The 25,132-nt window shown below is 46.1% G+C and overlaps 1 protein-coding gene across 2 annotated transcripts in view; it reads right to left on the bottom strand.

The window, feature by feature from the left end:
* Nucleotides 1-25,132, bottom strand: part of BICRA (BRD4 interacting chromatin remodeling complex associated protein) — a 76,637-nt gene that overhangs the window by 29,388 nt on the left and 22,117 nt on the right. Inside the window, exon 1 of one of the 2 annotated variants that reach the window (XM_057534739.1) lies at nucleotides 24,014-24,084. The exons of the other annotated variant lie outside the window; for it this stretch is intronic. The gene's annotated coding sequence lies outside the window, so the exon portion shown is untranslated. Of the gene's footprint in view, nucleotides 1-24,013; nucleotides 24,085-25,132 lie in introns of those variants that run through there. 2 annotated transcript variants of the gene reach the window in all.

Here is a 25,132-nt window from a genome sequence, read left to right as displayed (position 1 = left end):
TAGAATTAGCATATGACCCAGCAAGTCCACTTCTGGATATATACACAAAAGAATTGAAAGCAGGGTCTTGAAGACATATTTATACACCCACGTTCACAGCAACACTATTCACAAGAGCCAAAAGGTAGAAACAACCCAAGTGTCCATCAACAGATGAATGGATAAGCCAAATGTGGTGTCCATTTACAATGGAATATCATTCAGGGAGGAAATTCTGATACAAGCAACAGCAATGGATGACCTTACGCTAAGTGAAGTGAGCCAGTGACAAAAAGACAAAGATGCCATCTGATTCCACTTATGACGGAGAGACAGGAAGTCGAATGGCAGTTGCCAGGGACTGGGGGCAGGGGAGGAGAAACCGGGAGTTATTGTTTAGTGGGTGCAGAGTTTCAGTTCTGCAAGATGCTACAAGTTCTGGAGAAGGATGGGGGTGAAGGTTGCACAACCATGCAAACACACTTAATGTCGCTGAATCGTACACTTCGAAATGGCTGAGATGGTAAGTTTTGTTATGTATGTTTTACCACAATAAACCAATGGGAAAAAAAGGGAACAATGAGGAATATGAAAGTTTTAAATAAAAAAGATTTACCTTAAAAGTATAAAGGAAATTAAACATTTAGTTCGCGGTCACAGTGGCCACATTTCGTGGGCTTGACAGCCACACGTGGCTGATGGCTACCACACAGGACACCGCAGATCTAGAACATTCCCACGGTGGCAGAAAGCTCTCTTGGACAGCGCTGGTCTGTCAGAGTGGCAGAAAACTAAAAATTGGCAAAGAGTTGGTTGATGGGGTCCATGTTTCACTATTCTACTTTGTGCACATTTGCAGTTTTCCAAAATGAAAATTTTTTACTTTGAAAATACTTGAACATCAAAAAATCATACGTCTCTCTGATTTTTTATTGTCTGTCTCCCCCACCAAAATGTCAACCCCCCCCAAGGACAGGGATTTTTGTCTGTTTTGTTCCCTGTGGGACACCCAGAGCCTGCACAGAGCATGGCAAACGGTAGGGGGTCACTAAATATTTGTGGGGTGAACAAATGAATTTGCACAGGGGGTTAAGCAAATCCAATCATTCGTTCAAAGAGCAGCCTGGTGAGAAAGGCATTTACCAATCGCCCGCTCTGTGTCCAGCATGGGGGAGAGCTGAGGATACCGTAATGAACAAAAGCAGACCCAGTCCTTGACTTTGGGGAAGATCATGACTAGTGGTTCTCAACCAGGGGTGACATTAGACACCCCTCTCCTTCCTCGACACACACATACTCAAAAAGCTTTTGAAAAAGTGACCAGGGGAGGTGGGGGACACACAATTAGCATGCAAAGCTGCAACCCCAAATTACACACAGTGGAGTGGACGTCTTGCGCTCCTTCAGAGCAGAAGCTTTAAAAGCCATTGCATGGTTCTGCCCAAGTCCTGGCATGACATGGATACGTGGACAGAGCCACAGCCAATGCAGGAAGCTCGGACACATGAGTGAGAGAGGAGCCTTTGCTGTTGTCAGCCACTGAGATCTAGGGCTCACTCGTTACTGCAGATCACTCAGCCGAAGCTGACTGATACATCTCGGAAGAGCCCACCCTGCCCCAGTGCTTCCTTGGTATCAGGCCCTGTGCTAACCCCATACCTATCGATTCCTCCCAGTCCCTGGGGAGGCAGGAGGAACGTTTCCCACAGCGCAGGAAACTGAGGCTCCCAGGGGTCAGGACACTTGCCCCAAACCACACTATGGGGCCAGAATTTGAACTCAGACCCTGTGATTCTGAAGAACCTCATTCTCCACCACTGGGCTATAAAAAGCAGGAAAAGCTGGGCTTGCGAAACCACAACCAGCTCAAGAGAACAGCCATGATGCAACAATGACAAAGTGTCCTTCCAGAAAATCGTGTGAATTCCTCCGGCACTTGGAATGCCATTGGAGTTTTGCGTTGTCATCAGGAGTTGTGCAGAAGCCAGGCTGCTGAGCAGGATACAGAATTAAAAGTCCCCACAAAGCTCCAGAAACAGGCTAATTTTAATTTAGATTTAATTTAATGCTAGTAACCCTCAGGTTATTTGCAAGTCATAAAAATGAAAGTCGACGGAACTCTACCATTTGCTGATGGGAAGTGATAGGTGGAGAAGAGGATGTGGCAAAGTCTAGCTGTTGCTTTTCCAAACACCATTTCCCCACCCCTCCTCGCCTTGCTCACAGAAGCCTTGCTCACAGAAGCCTGATGCTGCTCGGGGTAACCCCTGCCAATTCCAAGATGTAAACAAACGCTGTTCTGAGTCAGTCAGTCTTTTTCAAACTATGGGTCACGCCTTTGAAGGTTGTGAAATCATATTAGCAGGTTGCGACAAGTAATTTTTTTTTAAGTTAAAGAGTATAGGGTCAAATGGAATGGAATAGAATAGAAAATATTAAAAGGCATCACACAGGGTAAGCAAAAGGATCAGTTTGTGATACTGGTTTCAATTATGTGTGTCTCTGTGTGTACATATTTCCTACTGTGGGTTGTGGCCAAAATAGCTTTAAAATAATTGGACGAGGCCAGTGGCACTGCTATCCCCTTTATCAGCCATTCACTTTCCCAGGCTTCCTAGCAGCTAGGCCAGCCATAGTTTTGCAAATAAGTAAAAGCCAAAGTGTACAGAGTTGGGTTCTGCTCAATGAATCTTTTGGGGAAGACAGAATTTGGGAAAGTTTTTCTTCCAGAATATAAAGACAGAGCTTCTCTAGGGAGAAAGTCTTTTGCTTCCTGCTTCCAGCTTTGAGTACAGTTGAGAAGACTGGAGTTGTGGCAGCCATTTTGCAATCAAGAGGCAATAAATCTGAGGCTGATAAGCCTACCTACAGAGGATAACTGATGAGAGGAGAGAAAAAGACTAGGTTCTTAACAACTCCTCATGGGTTGCCTGCCTCCAGACTTCTTAATCCTTACAGTTTAAGCCACTGTTAGGTTTTCCGTTATTTGCAGTCAAACACAACCTGACACAAACGAGTTGGCATTTCTAGACATCCTTGCAGCCCATCACAAGGACTCTCAAAGCCTTCCGTGGGTCAAGGACTGTACTCTGTGAATCTGCTGATCGAGAAGAGAGGCCCAGCAAAATGGGAGAGGGATGATGGTAAGGGGATCTGAAAAAAAGACCACTGGGGCCAAAAACTCTTCTTCTCCCTAGTCCCACTGTTTACAGCTCCTCCTATTCATTATCCAACCCTTGAACTTGGGCTGGCCTTTTGACTTGCCTTGGCCAACAGAATGTGGTGGAAGTGATGGTGTGCGTTTCTGAGCCTACTCTTTGCCCAGCTGCCATGTGACAAAGTCCAGGCTAGCCTTTTGGAGGACAAGAGACACATGCCCATCACCTCTATCATCCCAGCTCACAGCCAGCCAAGCCCTAGAAGCAGAGCTGCCTAGCTGACCTACAGCTGACCACACCCAGGTAAGAGAGAAGTAACCAGAGGTACCCAAGGCCAAATTCCAACCATTAGAATCACAGTTGTGTTTTAATCCACTGAGGCGCATCGTGTTTTCCAAAGATGGCTGAAATAACGTCTCCAACCTCCCATGATCTACCAAAGCGCGATCTTGCCAGTCCCCTTGAATTGAGGAAACTTTGTGACTACTTCAACCAGGACAGTGCAACAGAAGTGCCACTATGTGACTTCTGAAGCTAGGTCATAAAAGTCAATTCAGTTTCTGCCATGTCCACCAGGACATTTACCCTGGAAGGCTTAAGCCACCTTAATAGAATTCTGACCGCTCTGAGGCCACCATGCTATGGGGAAGCCTAAGCTAGACACATGGAGAGACCATGAGTAGACGCTCTGGTTGATGGTCTTATCTTCAAGTCATCCCAGCCCAGGCGCCAAGCATGGCATATGAACAAGCCCTCAGCCCCTAGCCTGCAAGTCTTCCCAGGCAAGACCGCAGACATCATGGAGCAGAGACCCACTATGTCAAATTCCATGTCAAATTCTTGGCCCATAAAACCTGTGAGCATAATACAATTGTTCCATTAAGCTGCTACATTTTGGGGTAATTTGTTAAACAGCAACAGTAACCAGAACAGCCTCTAAAGTTGGCGGTTATTTGTTATGTGGCAGCAGCTAGCTGATACAGCCCTCTCTAGAGACTAAGTACCAGCTTTAACCTCACACCTCTGACTCACCCAACTCTTTCTTTTTTTTTTTTAAATTAATTAATTAATTTATTTTTGGCTGCATTGGGTCTTCATTGCTGCGTGCAGGCTTTCTCTAGTTGCAGCAACGGGGGCTATTCTTCGTTGTGGTGCGCGTGCTTCTCACTGCGGTGGCTTCTCTTGTTGCGGAGCACGGGCTCTAGGTGCACGGGCTTCAGTAGTTGTGGCACGCGGGCTCAGTAGTTGCGGCTCACGGGCTCTAGAGTACAGGCTCATTAGTTGTGGCACACGGGCTTAGTTGCTCCGCAGCACGTGGGATCTTCCCGGACCAGGGGTCGAACCCATGTTCCCTGCGTTGGCAGGCGGATTCTTAACCACTGCGCCACCAGGGAAGTCCCTCACCCAAGTCTTACCCATTCCACCTCCCAAATCTCTCCACTTTATCTCCTCCTCTCCATGACCACTATTCCTGCCCAGATCCAGGCTTCGCCATCTCTCTTTTCATCTATCCATCCACCCAGCCTTTTGGGGAGAGAGAAAGAAAGAGCTATTTGGGGAGCAATTAAAATCGACACCACCTTTATTTTCAGTGACCTTTAGAGTTCTAAAATCACTGAATTAGTTTAACAACATAAAAGCGTGCCCTATAAAACTTGGATTGCTCATAAAGCAACTGGTGTCTAGCTCCTAAAAGCCTTGTTTACACAGGTAGTCACACACTAGAAATGTTTGGTATGTTCTCTCTTTTCCCTTTTTGCCATTCACCGCTGTTCTAAATGAAGCTATAAAGCCACAGACTTGCCAAGAAAATCAGGCATCTGAAAAGGTTTTTGAATTTTTTCTTAATACTAGTGTATAAAAAACGGGGAAACTCTGAGGAGTGAAACAGGTAACGGGGTCGGGGTGAAGGGAACAAAAGCAGCGATTACACCTGACCAGACACACAGGGCTGCCCAGGGCATCAAGCAAAAGAGAACACTTCAAGTTCAGGAAAAAATGGAGTTAAGAGAAGCGAAGGGGAAAGAAAAGCCCCTACAACATTCCACACATGCTTTAGACCACTTGTTCCTAAACGTGGGCAGGCACCAGAGTCACCTGGAAGGCTTTTAAAATAAAGAATGAAAGAATGGATTTCAGAATCAGCAGGGTGGGGGCAGGGGCGGGGGGTGGGGGGGCTGAAATTTTGCATTTCTAACAAGTTCCCAGGTGATACTGCTGCTGCTGGTCCAAGGACCACTGCTCTGGAAGCTTTTGTCTCTTTAGTTTTCCTTCTGGGGCTCTTGCTCTTGTATAGAACACAAGCCACCAGTTCCTAGCCAGTGTCCAGGCCCCTGACAATGTGGCCTCGCAGGGTCCTCTCCGAGGCTCAGGAGGGTCCAACAGCCAGTCTCAGTCTGATATCCTTTTAAACAGAACTTGGATTTGGTTCCATTCAGCAGTGTACCCTCCTAAGAGGATGACTCACAGTGAGTATAGGCCTTTTGCCCCTTTGCCAGAAACTTCCTTTCTCAGCCTCCTTTGCAGCCAAGTGTGGACCTGGGAAGATTTTTACATTTGGATAAAAAAGACAGAGCCTTACATTGGGAAGATTATTTGCCCCTACTCTCTCGTGCTTGAGAGAATGATGTGAAGCATGGTGACAACGGCCAGTGCTACAGCAGCCATTTTGCACTCCTGAGGGGGAAGGCCCAGTGAATCAGAGACAGACCCAGCAGCCTGGCAATATTGAGCTGCCAAATATCCCTGGAATGGCCTTCAACTAGATGTTTTGTTCCAGAAGAGAACTAAAAGCCTGAATTAACTAAGGTTAAACATATACCTACTCTATGACCCAGAAATTCCACTCCAAGGTATTGACTTAACGGATGTGAAAAGTATGTCTACAAAAACATTTGTACAGAAATTTTCATAGCAGCATTATTCACAAAAGCCCCAAATTGGAAACAGCACAGTGTCCATCGACTGGTAGATGGAGAAACAAACTATGTTATATCCATGCACTTGAATACAGCTTAATAATGAAAGGGAATGAACTACTGATACAGGCAAGGTCATGGATGAATCTCAAATCCACCATGCTGAGGAAAGGAAGCCAGACACAAAAGACCATTCACTGTGTGATCCCCTTGAAGTAAAGTTCTAGTGAAACTGATGGGGAAAAAAATCAGAGGTGTGATTGCCTTAAGGGGGCAGCAGGAGGGGAAGAGGGCTAAGTACTGACCAGGAAGGTCCACGAGGAAATCTTCTGGGATGATGGAAATGGTCTGTAGCTAGATCCAGGTGATGGTTACATAGGTAATATTTGCCAAAATTCATCAAGCAGTGCACCTAAGGTTTGTGCCTTTTATTATACTTAATTTGTATCCCAGTAAAGCATAGCTTAAAAAAACAAAAAACAAAAAAACCTACACAATCGATTCTTGTTATTCGTGGTAGTTATGTTCTACAAAGTTGCCACAAACACTGAATTACAGAATAAGGAACTATTGCTCCTGGGGGAAATACAGGTTCTTATGAGCCTCTGGTCCCAACATTTTCATCAACCGATCAATACATAACCTTGTTTTCACGTGTGTTTCTGTTTAAAGACACCTGATTTAATATATACTGCTGATTCATTCGCAGTGAACCCATAACCAACGGCGCTGTAACTCACACCTGAACGAAGCTCATCTGAGACACATCACAGCCTTCTGGAACTTAGGAACACTAGCCAACACTTCAGCACAATGTTTGGGGGGCATTTTAAACAGCTAAATCAGCAACAAAAAAGCCCCCAAAATGTGAAAAACGTGGCACTAAACAGACCAAGAAAAAGCCACTTGGCTACGGTATAAGAGTTGAAACAAGAAGACAGAGGGTCACCCTGGTCGATCTCAGCTGGGAACAGGCACACAGGACAACTCAAATTTTGCACTTGCTCTGCACATGTCTGTAAATGACTGGGAAAGCACCCGGTGTGCTGATCTGGGGGTTACAAAGAAATTTTAGCAGGTAGATGAATTCACAAATATGGCATGTGGGAACGAGAATCAACTGTACAGGGAAATATTGGTCAAGATTATAGCACATATATTTACCCTTTACCCAGAGATTTTACTCATGGGCCTGATCCTACAGGTACAACCTGACATATCCAAAATTATACATTTAGGAGGTTTTTAGGGCAAGGTGTGTGTCTACCAGCGAGATATTGGAAGTAATCCACTGGCCATCAGTGGAAAACAGGTTAAATAAACTGGGTCCATCTAAATGGGAATACTATGCAGCTGTAAAAATGAATGAAGAATACAAATGGCCACCTATATGGGAAAAGAATCTGAAAAAGAATAGATATATGTATATATATAACTGAATCACTTTGCTGTATACCTGAAATTAACACAACATTGTAAATCAACTATACTCCAAAGTAAAATTTAAAAAAAATTTTTTTAGAAAGAATACAAATGGCCAACAAGCCCATGAAGAGATGCTCAACATCATTAGCCACCAGGGAAATGCAAATCAAAACCACAAGTGGAGACTGCTTCACCCAGTAGGATGGCTACAATCAAAATGACAGACAATAATGAGTGCTGGTGAGGATGTGTAGAAATCAGAACCCTCGTACACTGCTGGTGGGAATGGAAAATGGCGGGCCCTCAGTGGAAGGTAGTCTGGGAAACTCCCCAAACAGTTAAACACTGTTACCATGTGACCCAGCAATTTCACTCCTACATATATACCCAAGAGAAATGAATACATGCATTCACACAAAAACTTGTATACAAATGTCCATAGCAGCATTATTCATAATAGCCAAAAGGTTGAAATAGTCCAAATGTCCACCAATGGATGCACAGATCCACAAAACGTGGTCTCTCAGTATGGTGGGATATTACTCAGACATCAAAAGGAATGAGGTACTTATATACCACAGTACAACATGGATGATCCTTGAAAGCATCATGCTGAGTGAAAGAAGCCAGACACAAAGGACCATATATTGTATGATCCCATTTTATGAACTGTCCAGAATAGACAAATCCACAGAGACAGAAAGATTAGTGGTTGCCAGAGGCTGTGAAGAGGGAGGAATTTGAAGTGGCTGCTCTCGGGCACAAAATTTTTTTTGGGGGGGGGAGGGTGATAAAAATGTTCTGAAACTAGATAGTGGTGATGGTTGCACATTATATAATCTTGAATATATAACCTGTGAATATACTAGAAAGCGCTGAATTGTACACTTTAGATGGGTGAATTTCATGGTATGTGAATTATATGTTAATAAAGATGTTATTTTTAAAAAAGGAACAAGGATGTTCTCCATATACTGACAGAGAAAGTTCTCCACGACTATGGCTCTGTGCGAAAGTAAAATGCAGAACAGTGTGTATAAAACGTTACCGTCTGCTTAAAGACAGTGGGGAGGAGATACAAGAATATATATTCTAGTAAATCAACTATACATCCATTAAAAAAAAAAAAAGACTATATATCCGAAATACCTTTCTAGGTCTAAAGAACTTCCAGAAGGATCTCTACAGCACTAAACCCACTGATGAACTAGGAGGGGGACCCAGCAGATGGGACAAAGATGGGACGGAGACACTCTGCTGCAAATTTTTCAAAAATAGTTTTTGGTTTTTCAGCCCATGTCCTAACCATTCCAAAAAGCAAAAGTTTTTTTAAAATTTTTTTGGCCATGCCCCGAGGCTTGAGGTATCTTCGTTCCCTGACCAGGGATTGAACACGGGCCACAGTAGTGAAGGCTCCAAGTCCTAACCACTGGACCACCAGGGAATTCCCCAAAAAGTAAATTTTTAAAAATGTGTTAAAAAAAATAAGAGGACAGTTTCCGCCATCACTCATCAGCGTAAACTGTTACTTGCAGCCAAATGCACACAAACTAAAAAGCTATTCAGTGGTAAAAGGAAGCACTGGGATTTGAACCCATACTTCGGGACACCAAATCCTTGGACTGCCTTCCAGGACACCCCACTGCCTCATTTCCAGTGTCCGTGAAAATGCTGCAAAACTGGGCATCTGCTGGCACGACCTCCCTTCCCTCTACCCTTTCCCGGCGGAAACTCTTTTCTTCCTGAACTTGTCAGGAGCCTTCCCTAATCATGGCCCGATTTCTCTCACATGATACTTGAGGCAGAACCACTGGGGAGTCCTGAGAAGTGGGAGCCTAAGGTCTACCCCACCAGGGCCAGGGAGTTGGGTGGGCAGGTCCTGAGCCAGCCATGGGTTTGTGGTCCTGGTTTCAAGATGCCACACTTCGTCCTGTTTCTTAACAAATGCCCCCCACCCTCCTCCAGGGCTTACTTAAAAGCAGCATCGTCCGTCCAACCCTGTCTGTGCTCACCGCCTGGAGGGCTGCAGGGGAGTCGCTAACCGGCCTCCGGCTTCCTCTCGGGTCCCTTCTAAACTCAGCTCCCCACTCGGGCCAAAGAGATCCATTTGATTTGAGGTCACGTGGTTTCCCCTTCCCAGGACTCTCCACTGCCCCACTCAACAAAACAGTGCTGGGGAGACAGCGGCAAGGACAACAGACATCCCTACTCTCCTGGTCACGTTCTAGGGCAGGAGTCAGACCACGAACAAAGACATGGTGCTGAGAGGAGGAAAGCAAGGAGGCGGGAGAAAGGTGCTGTGGGGAGGGGGCGGGGAGGGCTGCGGGTGCATTTTTAGCGAAAGTGGTTGGGGCCGCCTCACAGAGAAAGGGGAGTCTGAGCTGATGTGCAGGAGGTAAGGGAAGGAGCGATTCAGACACCCAGGGAAGGGTGGTCCAGGAAGAAGGAACAGCAGATGCAAAGGTCCTGTGGCAGAAACATGCTGGGGATGCTTGAGCACCAGCAAGGAGGTGAAGCGGGGTTGAGGAGACAATGAGGGTCAGCCACAGAGGGCCTGGTGGGCCGTGGTGAGGACTTGGGCTTTTATTCTGGGTGAGTCCAGGGACGTGACCTGACTTGGGTTTTCACAGGACCCCTCCGGCTGCTGAGTGGAGAACGAATTGCAGGAGGCAAGGATGGGAGCAGGGAGCCCAGAGAGGAGGCAATGGTGGCAGGGGAAGAGGCGAAAAGTGGTTGGAGTCTGGATTTGATGGCAAAGCAACAGGGTCTGCAGACGGATTGACCAGAAGGTGTAGGGGAAAGAGCAGAGTCAAGGGCCCGCTGGAATTTGAGACAGACAGCAGGGCAGAGCAGCTAAAAGTGGGCAGCCAGGCAGGATGTGAAGTGCACACGCACCCTTACACCAGCTCTCTTGGTTGATCTAGCACCTGCTCCAGCTAAGGCCATTTCTCCCTAAGGTATTCTGATGGTCCCAAAGCTACTAATTATCTTATTAGGAGAGGGGTTGGCCTCCCACCCAGGACAAAGCAGGGAGGGCTGCTGCTCAGAGCCTCAGAGACAGAGAAAAATAGCTGCGATATGCAAGGTCTTCAAATCTTCCTCACCCAGCAGCTCTTTGTGTGTCTTGTTTCAGAATCTGGCCTTTCCCCAAAGTCTAAACTGAGATTGACAGTTTACATCTGACTTTGAATCCTTAAGCCATCTGGGGGTATATGGTGTAAGGTAGGGATCCCATTTCATCTCTTTCCAAATGAATGACTAGTTTTTGGTCCCCAGCTTGGTTTATTAAGTCTCTCCCTTCCCCATCAATGTGACCACTGGCCCCTTCGGCCTCAGACCAGATGTCCATACCTTGCCTGGCTCTCATCCTGGGCTCTCTGTTCTTTTCCATTGGTAAAATGTCAATTTCTATTTATTCCCTAATCTCGGAGATAAAACATATTCAGCTGGACAGGTAATCGATATACGGATTGATGCTGGACAGAAGGTGATGGATGGTCCAGGCAGCAAGGTGCCTCAGAAGGGTACAAGGTCCCAAAGCAGAGACCGGGATGTCCCTTTGCTTGACAATACATTCTCGAGTAACTTGACTTACATATCACGTTATCAACTTTTAATGAAACTATCCTCACAAAAAGAGACAGAGGGCATAAGAAAGTACTCACAAAGAAACCAAAAGATTAAAAATAATAATCTACAGAAACAAAAGGTCACATATTGTATGATTCCATTTCTAAGAAATGTCCAGAAAAGGTAAATCCATAGAGACAGAAAGCAAATTAGTGGTTGCCAGGGGCTGGGGGGAGGAGAAACGAAGAGAAACTGCTTAATGGGTATAAGGTTTCCTTTTGGGCAAACGAAATTATCCTAGATAGGTGGGTTGGCAGGAAACTAGATAGAGGTGATGGTTGCATAACATTATTAGTGTACTAAAAGCCACTGAACTGTGCACTTCAAAATGGTTAACTTTTTTTAATTGAAGTATAGTTGATTTACAATGTTGTGTTAGTTTCAGGTGTACAGCAAAGTGATTCAGAGATATATATATATATATATATATATATATATATATATATATATATAAATAATTTTTCAGTTGCTTTTTCCCTTCTAGGTTATTACAAAATATTGAGTATAGTTCCCTGTGCTACACAGTAGGTCCTTGTTGTTTATCTCTTTTATATATAGTAGTGTGTATCTGTTAATCCCAAACTCCTAATTTATCCATTCCCCCTCAAAATGGTTAATTTTTATGCTATGTGAATGTTATCTCAAAAAAAGAAAACACAGTTAATGTAAGCAGAAAATAAAGACGATGGTCCTATTCCTATTGTAAGCTGTTCCTATTGTAAGCTCTTTTTAAGCCACATTAAAAAGTAAAAACATCAGTGATGTTTTCAGCAGAACTCGCAAAAAGTTGACTGAAACTTTAATTATCAAGAACATCATTCAAAAGAGAGACTTTAGGTTTTATCATTAGTAATGACTATTGATAAATATAATGCTATTTAAAATGTTTGATTTTTTAAAATCTTCCTCACCTGTTTTTAATGTACATTTTAATGTATTTTTTTAATAATGTACCAAAGTGGAGTCATGTACGTATATAGTTTATAAAAAACAGGTGACGGTTAAGGCCTGGACTTTGGAACCAGACCTTCTGGGTTCAAATGCCACTTAATTGATGTGTGACCTCAGATGAGTCACTTCAGCCTCCCTTTCCCTACAGTTTCTTTCTCTATAAAATGGGATTAAAAGTAGTGCCCACCTCAGAGGGTTGTGAGGATTAAAATGAATGGATGCATGTAAATAGATATGCATTAGGCACATGCTTACCATTTTTACTGCCAGGAGTGTAGAATCAAAAGTATTGTGGCCTCCGCCAGGCGATCAAGTCAACATCAGCCATAATAAGTCAAGTGGATACTATGTACCTTTGATGTGATAAGATGGGAAGGGCACTTTATCTCTGTGGTCTTCCTCCCAAACCCCTAACCCCTTGTCTAATCACGAGAAAGACATCAGACAAATCCCAAGAGAGGCACATTCTCCAAAATCCCTGGCCAGTAGGCCCCCAAAATGTCGAGGTCATCAAAAGTAAGGAAAGTCTGAGAAACTGTCACAGCCAAGAGAGGTCTAAGGAGACATGACGACGCAATGTAATGTGGTGTGCTGGGTGGAGTACTGGAACAGAAAAAGGACATTAGGGGGAAACTAAGGAAATCTGAATCAATTCTGGAGTTGGGTGGATAGCAATGTTGGTTTTTGGCTGTGACAAACAGCAACCAGGTTCTGTCCTCTCTGTCCCCCTGATTCTGCCCTGGTTCTCCTACAATCTCATCCCCACATGGTGACCAAAGGGATCATGTTAGAACGCAAGTCCGCTCACGTCCCTCCTCTGCTCGGCGCTCTCCCACGGCTCCTGCCTCACTCAGAATCAAAGTCCAAGTTCTTACTGTGACCATCTGCCCCCATCCCACCTCTGTCCTCACCTCTCACCCTCTCCCTTCTTCGCTCCCCTCCACCCACACCAGCCTGCTCCATATTCCTCCGATGCACCAGGCACACACCTGCCTCAGGACCTTTGCACCAGATCGGTGAGGCTCAACCCGATTCCCCACCCCCTCACCCAGCACTTCCACCTCCCTCTCCTGCTTTGCTTTACTTCAAAGCTCTGATTACCATTTCACGTGTGACTCTGATTTATCTTATCTATTGCCTGACTCTGCGAGGAGGGGGTGAGCCCAGGTTTCGGTCTGTTTTGTTCCCTCTGTGTGAACATGGACTGAATGACAGAGGGGGACCGTTCTCAGTGGTCACAGCTGATGCTGAACAGAGCAGGTGTGTGACCAGGTTTGGGGGAGGGCGTGGTGGGCAGGGGGGACCCATCACAGGCTGACCAGGGACCCATCGGGCAGGGCTCACAGTGGGGGACCGGCCACCGGGATGAGAGCAAGGCCCAGGGGCCCAGGGGGAACCTGTCAGGGGCAGATGGGAGAGGAGGTGAAAGGTCACAGGTGGGGGAGGGGTGAAATTGGGCCTCAGCACAGAAAGCTGCTCAGAGAAGGGGGAACTGAGCAGAGGTGCCGATGGGGCCGATGCCATAGAGAGCGTCTCAGAGACAGTCAGACACGGAGAGAGAGAGGAGGTGGGCGCATCTTCCCAGGACAGTGGGGGGATGCTCCACAGGACTTATCCACCCGCCCCACCCTGCACACCAACCCAGGAGGCAAATTAATCCAATCAGTCTACACCAGCGGCTCCTGCCCAAAACGCCAGGAGCCACCCCAACATGGAAGACAATAAAAACTCCAGGCAAGTGTGCAGAATGTGTACAGACACCACCCCGATGAACCCCGTCAGGCTGGTCAGGGACCCTCCACAGGGGCAGGACCCCCAGACCATGCCCGCATCCCCACTGACCTCGTGGACGGCTCGTTCACAGGCGCTGTGGAAGAGAACATCTCTCAAGTCCACAGAGCAAGAGTTACAGAGCCAACACCAGCAGCAGGGACTGCCATGATGGCTTTCAACCCTCACTCAGAAAGGAGGGTTCTAGAACATGCGATGGGGGGCACACCTCCGTCAAGAAGGGAGGGGAGCCTACAGATAATTTCTACCTGGCATCACACAGGGCCTGGGGCTACTCTAATTCCGTCCTTATGAATAATGGGGCAGATGTAGAACATTCTAGAATGTTCACAGCACCCTTGAACTGGAAACAACCCAGATGCCCATCAACAGAAGAATGCATGAATACGCTGCAGTCCATCACATAATGGAATACTACACAGCGATGAAAAAGGAACAAACTACTGGTATATACAACATGGAATCATCTCATAAACACCATGTTGAGTGAAAGAAAGCACCACTGTACGGTTTCATGTAAAAGTACACACCCACTTTTAACTATGGAGTTAGAATCAGGATGGTGGTTCCCTGGGGGTTGGAGGGGTAGGGGGCAGATGGAGGGGCCAGAAAGGGTTGGGGCATCTTTTGGGAGGGGGTCATGTTCTGGGGGTTTTTTAATTTTTTGTTTTTAAATCTGGGAGCCAGTTACATGGGTGTGTCCAATGTGCAAAAAATTCATCCAACTGGACATTTATGATGTGTGCTCTTTTCTCCATGTTGTAATTCAACAAAAAGTTCCCCCAAAGGGGGAGAAGACAGAAGAATACAAAAGAATAACTGTCACCCTCATCTATTACTGGTAGAACGTAACATGGTGTGATCGTGTGGGAAACAGTCTGGCAGCTCCTCGAAGGGTTAAACAGAGTTACCCTATGACCCAGCAATTACACTCCTGGGTACACTACCCAGGAAACATGAAAATATGTATGCACTGAAAAACATGTACACAAATGTTCACAGCAGCATTATTCATAATAGCCAAAAGGTAAAAGCAATCCAAATGCCCATTAACTGATGGATGGAGAAACAAAATGTGGTCCATCCACACAATGGAATATTACTCAGCCATGAAAAGGAATGAAGCACTGACACATGCTACAGCATGGATGAACAGAGAGACCATCAGGCCAAGTGAAAGAAGCCAGGCACAAAAGACCACATATTATATGATTCTGTTTATATGAAATGTCCAGAACAGACAAATCCATAGAGACAGAAAGTAGATCAGTGGTTGCCAGGCCTGGGATGGATGGGAGTGGCGGGGGAGGGTGATGGCTCAGGGGCACAGCGTTTATTTTGGGGGTGATGAAAATGTTTTAAATTGAAATGGTGATGGTTACACATCTCTGCAAATGTACCATAAACCAGAGTTGTACATTTTAAATGGGTGAATTGTATGATACGTGAATTGAAGCTCAATAAAGCTGTTTAAAAAAAAGTGAGAGTGTTAGTTGATCATTGCTAGGCGGAAGACACGTTTTCTACTCTTCTGTATGAACACTCTATTTCAAAATTAAAAAAAAAGAAAACTAGCAAACATGTACTGACCACACCCAGGCACTTGATTATTCCCATTTTACAGAATGAAAATTGAGGCAACACCCCCCTGAGCATGCCCCAGGTCACAAAGTAGGTCTGCCTGGAAGCCGGGCTTTTGGTTGTTCAGTGGCTGGGTCCTCCCGATACCCTGCTTGTTCTAGGGGGCAGAAGCAGGAGAGACTGGTTTTGGAGGGTGGCTGGGACAGACCTTCCAGCCCTCTCCCCTGCACATTTGCTTCAGCAAATGCCTCCTACTGCTTTGCTGAAATCATTCCTTCATTCAATTCAAAGATCAATAAATATTTCCCGAACCCACATTATGCCTGAATTTCTTCAGCAGCCTCCTCAACAGTCTCCCCACCCCCACTCCCAGTCTAGGGATCTGGTTTGACCCTGAGTCACCTCCTGTCCCTCCTCTGCCCTGAATCCGAGCAGAGTTCTTATCTCACTCGGAGTTAAAGCAAAGTCCTCACGGAGGCCCACCAGGCCGCATAGGAACTGGCCCTGTTCCCACTGCCCTCATTCCCTGCCCTCCCTCCTTTTTCCGCTCAGCTCCAGCGACATGGGCCTCCCTCAACCTTCCTCTCCCTTGCCTGTCCGTCCAGGGCCACCTGGCAGGGGACTGTTCCCAGTTTCTTTTGGGGGGGGAATGAAAATGTTCAAAAATTGATTGTGGTGATGGTTATACAATTCTGTGAATATACGAAGAGCCACTGGTGAATTGGAGGGTGTGCGAATTACATCCCATAAAGCCATTTAAAGAGAAGCACCAGAGGAGGCATAAGGTGGGAACAGGCGTAAGGTGGGAACAGGCATAAGGTGGGAACAGGCATAAGGTGGGATGCCAGGGTGCTTGCAGAAGAGACAGGGTGGTCTTGAGAGGTATCTGGATTGGGACGTAGGCTGGTGGGGGGAACCACCACAGCAGCACATCAGCTGGGGCCTCAGTTAGCTGCCCGCCACTTGGAAAGCCAGCAGGATCTCTGCAAAGACCCCAGTGTGGTGACTGCGTCAACTTTACAGAACACACCTACTGCAAATAACGAGAATGGACTCACATGTTGCGAGAAAATGTTCACAACACATATATCACACCAGGGCATATATTCAGAATATATAAAGAAATCCTACAACACAATAAGAAGACCAACAACCTAATTTAAAAACGAGCGAAAGGAGACCTACAAATGGCGCAGAAGCCAATGAGATATTCGACATCTTTAGTCATGAGGGAAATTTCAATTAAGACCATAATGAGACACCACTACATACCCATTTGAAAATTTAAAAGACTGATAACAGCAAGTGGTGGTGCGGATGTGGAGCAACTGGAACTCTTATGCACGGCTGGGGGTAATGTTAAATGTTTCGGCCACTTTGGAAAATGGCTTGACAGTTTCTAATAAAGTTAAACACATCCTTATCCAACCCAGCCATTCCACGCCTAGGTATTTACCCAAAAGAAAGGACGGCACATGTCACACAATGATTAGTACCCGAATGTTCACAGCAGCTTCATGTGTAATGGCCAAACACTGCAAACAGCCCAAAGGTACACCCACAGCCAAAGGGATAAACAGATCGCAATGTATTATATCTGCACAATGGAATTACTGCACAGCAACAAAAAGAAACGAACCACTAAGATGCGCAACACAGATGAACCTCAAAATCACTGTGCTGAGTGGCAGAAGCCAGACACCAAAGAACACAGGCTGTGTGATTCTATTTACATCAAACGCTGGAAAATGTTCTGTGCCTTGACTGGGAAGGCGGTTACACAATGGTACGGATTTGTCAAAATGCATCCAATAAGTACCATTAAAATGGATGTATCACTTGGGGGGGAGGGATAAATTAGGAATTTGGGATTAACAGATACACACTACTATATATAAAACAGATGCACAAGAAGGACCTACTGTATAGCACAGGGAACTACACTCAATATCTTGTAATAACCTATAATGCAAAAGAACCTGAAAAAGAATATATATATGGGGCTTCCCTGGTGGCGCAGTGGTTAAGAATCCGCCTGCCAATGCAGGGGACACACACAGGTGAAGCCCTGGTCCGGGAAGACCCCACATGCTGTGGAGCAACTAAGCCTGTGTGGCACAACTTCTGAGTCTGTGGTCTAGAGCCCGCAAGGCACAACTACTGAAGCCAGTGAGCCACAACTACTGAAGCCTGCGCGCCTAGAGCCTGTGCTCCGCAACAAGAGAAGTCACCAAAATGAGAAGCCCGCGCGCAGCAACGAAGACCCAATGCAGCCAAAAATAAATAAATAAATAAATAAATGAATAAATAAAAGAATATATATATGTATAACTGAATCACTTTGCTGTACACCTGAAACATGGTAAATCAACTACATTTCAATTTTAAAAATTAAATTAAAAAAAATTTTAAATGGGTGTATCACATTAAATATAAATTACACCTTAATGAAGTTCATTACAAAACAAAAACAAAAACAGACTCTAACTCCAGACTGCCTGGTTCAAACTGTGACTCCACAAGTTACCAGCTGTGAAGTGGGGCAAGTATCTTCACTTCCCTGCCTCAGGACCTTTGCACTTGCTGTTCTCGGTCAGGAACACCCTTCCTGCAGATAGCTACGGGGCTTCCCCCTCACCTTCTTTAGGTCTTTGCTCAAATATCACATTTTCAGCGAGGGCAGGTTAAAATGACCACTCGCACCACCAGCCCTCTCCACCCACTTTCCCTTTTTCTCCACTGCATTCAGTACCTTCTGATGAGTCCTACCATGGGTCTCCCCCACCAGCCAGTCAGTCCCCAGACGGCAGGGATTTTTGTCTTGTTCATGCTATATCCCCCCCTCCTAGAATAGTGCCTGGCACACAATAGGCACTTAGTAAATAACTGCTGAATAAGTGAGCTAAGGGATACATGTTACTCCCATTTTGGGATGTGAATTGCAAAATGCTCATTTTGCAATTCACATCCCAAAATGGGAGTAACATGTATCCCTTAGCTATAAGCTAAAAGATATCAATACAAGCAAGTGTAGCCAGATCTTGATCTATGGAACCTGGGGATAAGTAAGGAGGGTTCATTATGCAGTTCTGTCTAATTTTGTATACAGTTGGAAATTTTCATTAATAAAAGTATCTAGTAAAGGAAAGAAGGAGAAAGCACAAGAGAAGATGGAAAGAAATGGGCTTCACCACTAACCTCAAGGATCTGAAGCTCAGAGAGGCAAAGGCACTGGCCCCAAGTCACACAGCAAGTAAGGGGTGGAGCGTGGGTCCCCACTGGGCAGGCTGACACCACCAACCACCTACACTGCACGCTGCATGCTGCCCCAGGGAAGGGCATGAGCCCAGACCACCATGAAGCCCAGATTTTATCCCCTGAATGAGAGGCAGCAAGAAGGATTGGTGGTCTCTACACAAAGACTACTCAGTCAAGACAGAGAAAGCAGGGGCAGAGAAAACAGGCAGGGGAGAGGGAAGGAGAGTGTTTGGGGGAAAATTAAAGACAAGGCAGTGAAAAACAGTGGTCCCATCCGCCAAGTGGAAACAGAGATGAGAATTTAGATGCACACCCCCACCCCATTTAAAGATGCTCAACATCATTAGCCATTAGAGAAATGCAAGTCAAAACCATAATGGGGGACTTCCCTGGTGGCGCGGTGGTTAAGAATCTGCCTGCCAATGCAGGGGACACGGGTTCGAGCCCTGGTTCGGGAAGATCCCACATGCCGCGGAGCTACTGAGCCCGTGCGCCACAACTACTGAGTCTGCGCTCTACAGCCCACATGCCACAACTACTGAAGCCCACGCACCTAGAGCCCGTGCTCTGCAACAAGAGAAGCCACGGCAATGAGAAGCCTGTGCACCACAACGAAGAGTAGCCCCTGCTCACTGCAACTAGAGAAAGCCCATGCGCAGCGACAAAGACCCAATGCAGCCAAAAATAAATAAAAAATTTTAAAAAAACAAAACATAATGGGATACCACCTCACACCCAGTAGGATGGTTATGTTAGAAAAGAGAAATTGGAATCCTCATGCATTACTGGTGGGAAAGTAAACTGGTGCAGCTGCTGGGGGAGAAAGTCTGGCAGTACCTCAATAACTGAACACAGAATTATCATTTAACCCAGGAATTCCACTCCTAGGTATAGACCCAAGAGAATTAACATACATCCACACAAAGACTTGTGCACAAATGCCCATACCAGCATATTCACAAGAGACAAAAAAGTGGCAACAACCCAAATGTCTATCAATGGATAAATAAACCTGGTATATTCATATAATAGAATATTAATCAGCCAGAAAAAAGAATGAAGCACTGATCCATGCTACGACATGGACGAACCTTGAAAACATTATACTCAGTGAAAGATGCCAAGTACAAAAGACCACACACATACTGTATGATTCCATTCATGTGAAATGTCCAGAACAGGCAAAGCTATAGAAACAGAAAGTAGATTAATGGTGATCAGGGGTTTGTAGTGGGGAAGGAGGGCTGGGGGAAATGAGGAGACTTCTCATGGAAATGGGATTTCTTTTGAGGGTGATGAAAACATTCCAGAATCAGATAACGGTGATGGTTGTACAACCTTGTAAATATACTAAAAACCACTGAACTATATACTTTCAAAGAGTGAATTTTATGGTATGTGAATCACATCTCCATAAAAAAAAGTAATTAAAAAAAGCACATCCCTTGATGATACCAAATGACCGTAATTTTTTACTAGGTTTGACAATGTCATTGTGGCTATGTAAGAAAGTGCTTAGTTTTGCTTTTTAAATACACACTTGAGTTTGCAGAATTAAAATGGCAGGAGATCTGGGATTTGCTTTAAAATACTGATACTTCAACAGCAACAAAAAAGATATCAATACAAGCAAGTGTGGCCAGATCTTGATCTATGGAACCTGGGGATAAGTAAGGAGGGTTCATTATGCAGTTCTGTCTAATTTTGTATACAGTTGGAAATTTTCATTAATAAATTTTTTTTTTCTTCTGCACACCCTTTGTCCCAGCAATTCCACCTCTGGGCTTTTAACTTGCCCTGTACTCACATTACTCACATTCATGCAAATCAACAGTTGTACACACGGTACCTCACTGTAGTCTTGTTTGTGATAGCCTAGAACTAACCTAAGTGTCCAGCAGATGGGGACTGGTTCAGCAAGTCAGGGCCCTCCAATGGAATAAATACCATGCAGCTGAGAAAGACACAGAACTTGACAAGTTAGAACCTCCAGGATATATCATTAAAAGCTAAAGGCAAAGGGCAGAACAGTGTTAGAATAACTTGTCATTAGTGCCTTAAAAAATGGGGGGGTGGGGCGTGAAGAGAGAGGGAGGGAGGGAAGGAGGGCGAAGGAGAGAGAGAGAGAGGGAGAGATGCTTACACATGCACAGAATGTCTGTTTGAAAAGAGGCCCCCAAACTATAACCATTTACCTCTGGGAAGAGGATGTGGGTACAGATAGCTGGGAGTTGGGAGAGGGAGGGAGACTTTTCACTAGAAATCTCTGATATTATTCGAGTTTTCTACTGAGTTTTCTACTTGCGCGCGTTGTTCCTATTTAAAAAAAGAAAAAAAAAATTTTTTTAAGCCCCAAAGGAAAGCTGTTTCCTACATGTGGCCCTGTCCCCACACACGTCCCCTGGGGCCGGATTAGAAGGATCAGGTTCCTCCTCTGTTCCCTCGCAGGGGTGGGAGGCCAGGCAGGGCTGAGGCTTCCCTGCTGGGAGAGCAGAACCACCCTGTGGGACTGCCCAGGGCTCCCTGGAAATGATTTCCAGACTCCTGAGCCCTTGGCTGAGGCTGGGGGAGGGGGAGATAACAACACAGGAAGAACAGGAAGACTAGGAAGAGAAAGGAAAAGAGGAAGGGGAGGAGGGGGAGGGAGAGAGGGAAGGGGAAACCTGTGTACCTGTAAGCACACAAAGGAAGAACAGGCCTGGGCAGGGGGTGGCTGGAAATGCCATCTTCCACCTCGACTGAAGAAACAGCCACCAAGCAGCTTTATTCATAGTTGACAAAAAGTGGAAACAACCCAAATGTCCACCAACTGACAAGTGGATAAACCAGATGTGGTACATTTGTACAACGGAATATTATTCAGCCATAAAAAAGGAATGAAGCACTGATCCATGCTACAACGTGGATGAACCTTGGAAACAATACATGAAATGAAAGCAGCCAGACACAAAAGACCACATCTTGCACGATTCCATTTGTACGAATGTTCAGAAAAGGCAAATCCCCAAAGACAGAGTAGATTAATGGTTGCCAGGGATTAGGGGAAAATATACAGGGTTTCCTTTTGGGTGATGAAATTGTTCTAGAACTAGATTGTGAGGATGGTTGCACAACTCTGTAAATGTACTAAACCCCACTGAATTGTATGCTTAAAGGGGAGAAATTAATGGTATGCAAATATCTCAATGTTTAAAAAGAAAAAAAAAAAAAAAAAGGAATGAAGCTCTGACACACGCTACAACATGGATGAACCTTGAAAACACACTGCATGAAAGCCAGACCCAAAAGGCCACATAGTGTAGGGTTCTACTTATAGAAAATGTCCAGAACAGGCAAATTCATGAGACAGAAAGCAGGTTAGGGGTTGCCAGGGGCTGGATGGAAGGGGGAATGGGGAGCAACTGTTAAGGATACGGGGTTTCCATTTGGGGGGATGAAAATGTTCCGGAACTAGATTGTGGGGATGGCTGCACAACTCTGGGAATGTACCAGAAAACCACTGAACTGTATGCTTTAAATGGGGGAATTTTATGGTATGTGAATTATATCTCAATAAAGCTGCTCAAAATTTTAAGCAAGGAAAAACGGAAGGAAGGGAGGAAGGGAGAGAGGGAGGGAGGGAGGGAGGGAGAGAGGGAGAGAGGGAGGGAGGGAGGGAGGGAGGGAGGAAGAGAGGGAGGGAAGGAGGGAGGGAGGGAGGGAGGAAAGAGAGGGAGGGAGGGAGGGAGGAAGAGAGGGAGGGAGGGAGGGAGGAAGAGAGGGAGGGAGGGAGGGAGAGAGGGAGGGAGGGAGGGAGGGAGGGAGAGAGGGAGGGAGGGAGGGAGGGAGGAAGAGAGGGAGGGAAGGAGGGAGGGAGGGAGGGAGGAAGAGAGGGAGGGAGGGAGGGAGAGAGGGAGGGAGGGAGGGAGAGAGGGAGGGAGGGAGAGCGGGAGGAACGAACTGGTCACATGGCCCATCCCCACCCCCACCCCCACCCCCACCCGGACCATGACTCCCAACCTGCACTTACCAGGCTGCACATCCTCCCAGAACGTGTTCCCTCAGCACGGCCCCCGCCCCCCAAACGCACGGGGCAGCGCCCGGACCCCCGCCTCCAGTCCTGGCTGAATTTCCTGGGTGCCCTACATGACCCAGGTGGGAGACCCCCAGCGCGTCCCTGGGTCACTTCCCTCTGTACCCACTACTGGCCCTGGGATGGGGGCGCCACGTGTGAGAGGTGAGATGAAGCTTTAGCCTCTCATGCCATCCACCACACCCCGCCCCCCAACCCCACCAAAGCCAAAAATGGGCAAGAAAACACAGAAACCACAAAGGCATGTGAAATGTGCTGGGTTTGTAGAATTTTCTAAGTGTGTAAAGTGCTAATTTCGGAGGCAGAAATACCTTTATACTTCAAAACACAAAACCAAGCAAACAAAGAAACCTTTAGACTTCAACAAAAAGTGAACACACACACACACACACACAGAGCAAATCAGGCCAGAGGGACCTGGGGGAGCCCCCCTCTGTCCCGCCACGCTCTGCAGTGCCTTGGGAGGTTAAGTTGGTTAAGAGGTGAGATTTAGGACTGTTATTTCAGCAGGGGGGACAGAAAAACCCACACAGTTCCTAAGCGATTCTTTTATGAAATAATAATCTATAGACATATGTTCTCATGTCAAGCAACCAAGCTATTGATTCCACAGAATTCCTGGGAACAGCTTTCCCAGCTCGGTTCTCTCCCTCCCACCTGACCCCCACCCAGACCCTCTCTTACAACACCCTGCGGACAATTCACCTTCCCAAAATGCTGATGAGAGGAAGCTGCTTTCCCACTGGGCAGGGAGAAAAAAAACACAAAACCAAGACATTTGCATTCATTCACTCAACAAATATTCAGTGAACACCTACTATGCCCCAGGCCCTGGGAGACCCCTCATAGAGCTAAATTCTCGTGGAAGAAGCAAACCATAAATTGGTAAACAAAGTCATCTACGACGTGATATTGGCTAGTGGCAAGTGGCCAGGAGGAGCTCAAAAGGCAGGATAAGGGAATGATGGGGAAGGGGAGGATTTAGTTTTAAAACAGGGTGGTCAATACATGTGACACTGAAGCAGAGAGTGAAATGAAGGGAGCCATGCAAATAGATGGGGGAAAGCATCCTAGGCTGAGGGAACAGTGAGTGCAAAGGCCCTAAGGCAGGAATGTGCCTGATAGGCACCAAGAACAACTAGATCATTGTGAGGTGGGTGGAGGGCACTGGAAAGGATGTCAGAGAAGTAGCTGGGGGGGTGGGGCAGTAAGCATGGGAAGCGAGTAGATTTTGTTCTAAGTGTTCTAACCTTCCAGAATTGCCCCAATGCCTCCAACGCGCTTCTGGAACTGGGCTTGGGACACATGGGGAATTGAGGTGGTACTCTCTCGGGAGTGTAGAAGTTGCCCATACGGTTCCTCACATTTCTACTTTCATTTTCAGCGCTTTTCAAATTGTGAGTTGGAATATTTGAGCAGTGATGAAATCAGTATAGTGAGTCTCAATCATCACTGAAACAAATGAAGGAAAAAGAACAGAGTAAAATTGAAAAAACATATTGAATGACTCAAAGGTGGTTCAGCTAAGTGTTCCACAAAACTTTGTTTCAGGTGTGTGTGTGTGTGTATTCCCTCCTGGATCATGGTGTGAAATATATGTCTTATCAGAGACTGCAGGTCCAAAGGTCAGGAAAACAGCTAATCCAGATGCCCCCTCCCATAGATCTGAGACCTTCCCACTCATTCCACTGGCCACCCGGGCATCTACAAATACACACCCACTATAGTGAAGACTGCTGTATGTTTCCCCCAACCATTTTCTTTCCCTGGACTACATTTCCCAGCATCCCTTGTAGCTGGGCGTGGTCACACGACTGAATTCTGGCCAACAGAACGTAGGTGGAAGGAAGTGACATTCGTACTTTCCAGGCCTGGCACAAAAGACATCCCTCCACACTTCTTCACCTACAGTGGATTCCACAGACTTAGGGGAGGGCAAAGCCACGCTAGGGAAGGAGTCTGGTTCTCTCAATGAGTTCACATGAGGCTGCCCCACCAGAAGCACCCCCGCTGGTCTATAACATGTGTGAGAAAAATGCTTTGAAGCCACTTAGTACACTGAAGCCACTGAGAATAAAGGGCTTATTTGTTACAGCAGCTAGCATGACCTGTGTTAACTTACACACCCCCCAAATGAAGGTTGGTTAACTCAGCAGCCTGCTGAACGAAGAATCTTTTGCTGAAGTTCCAGAGAGGAGAGGAGAGGAAACTGAGTCTCTGGACGCCTCACAGTACAACAGGTGTGCCCAACTCAGAAAAGCCTAGTGAAGCATCAGGGCCACGTTCAAGGCCAGAGATTTACGCATCCACAAAATGCGTTCTAAGCCACGTCAAGTTCATATTTTGAAAAGAAACATAAGCTCCATGGG

The sequence above is a fragment of the Balaenoptera acutorostrata genome, chromosome 19 (assembly GCF_949987535.1).
Source record: "Balaenoptera acutorostrata chromosome 19, mBalAcu1.1, whole genome shotgun sequence".
NCBI classification, from domain to species: Eukaryota; Metazoa; Chordata; class Mammalia; order Artiodactyla; family Balaenopteridae; genus Balaenoptera; species Balaenoptera acutorostrata.
The sequence above is the reverse complement of the archived record's forward strand: the minus strand, read 5'-3'. Positions and strand labels throughout refer to the sequence as shown.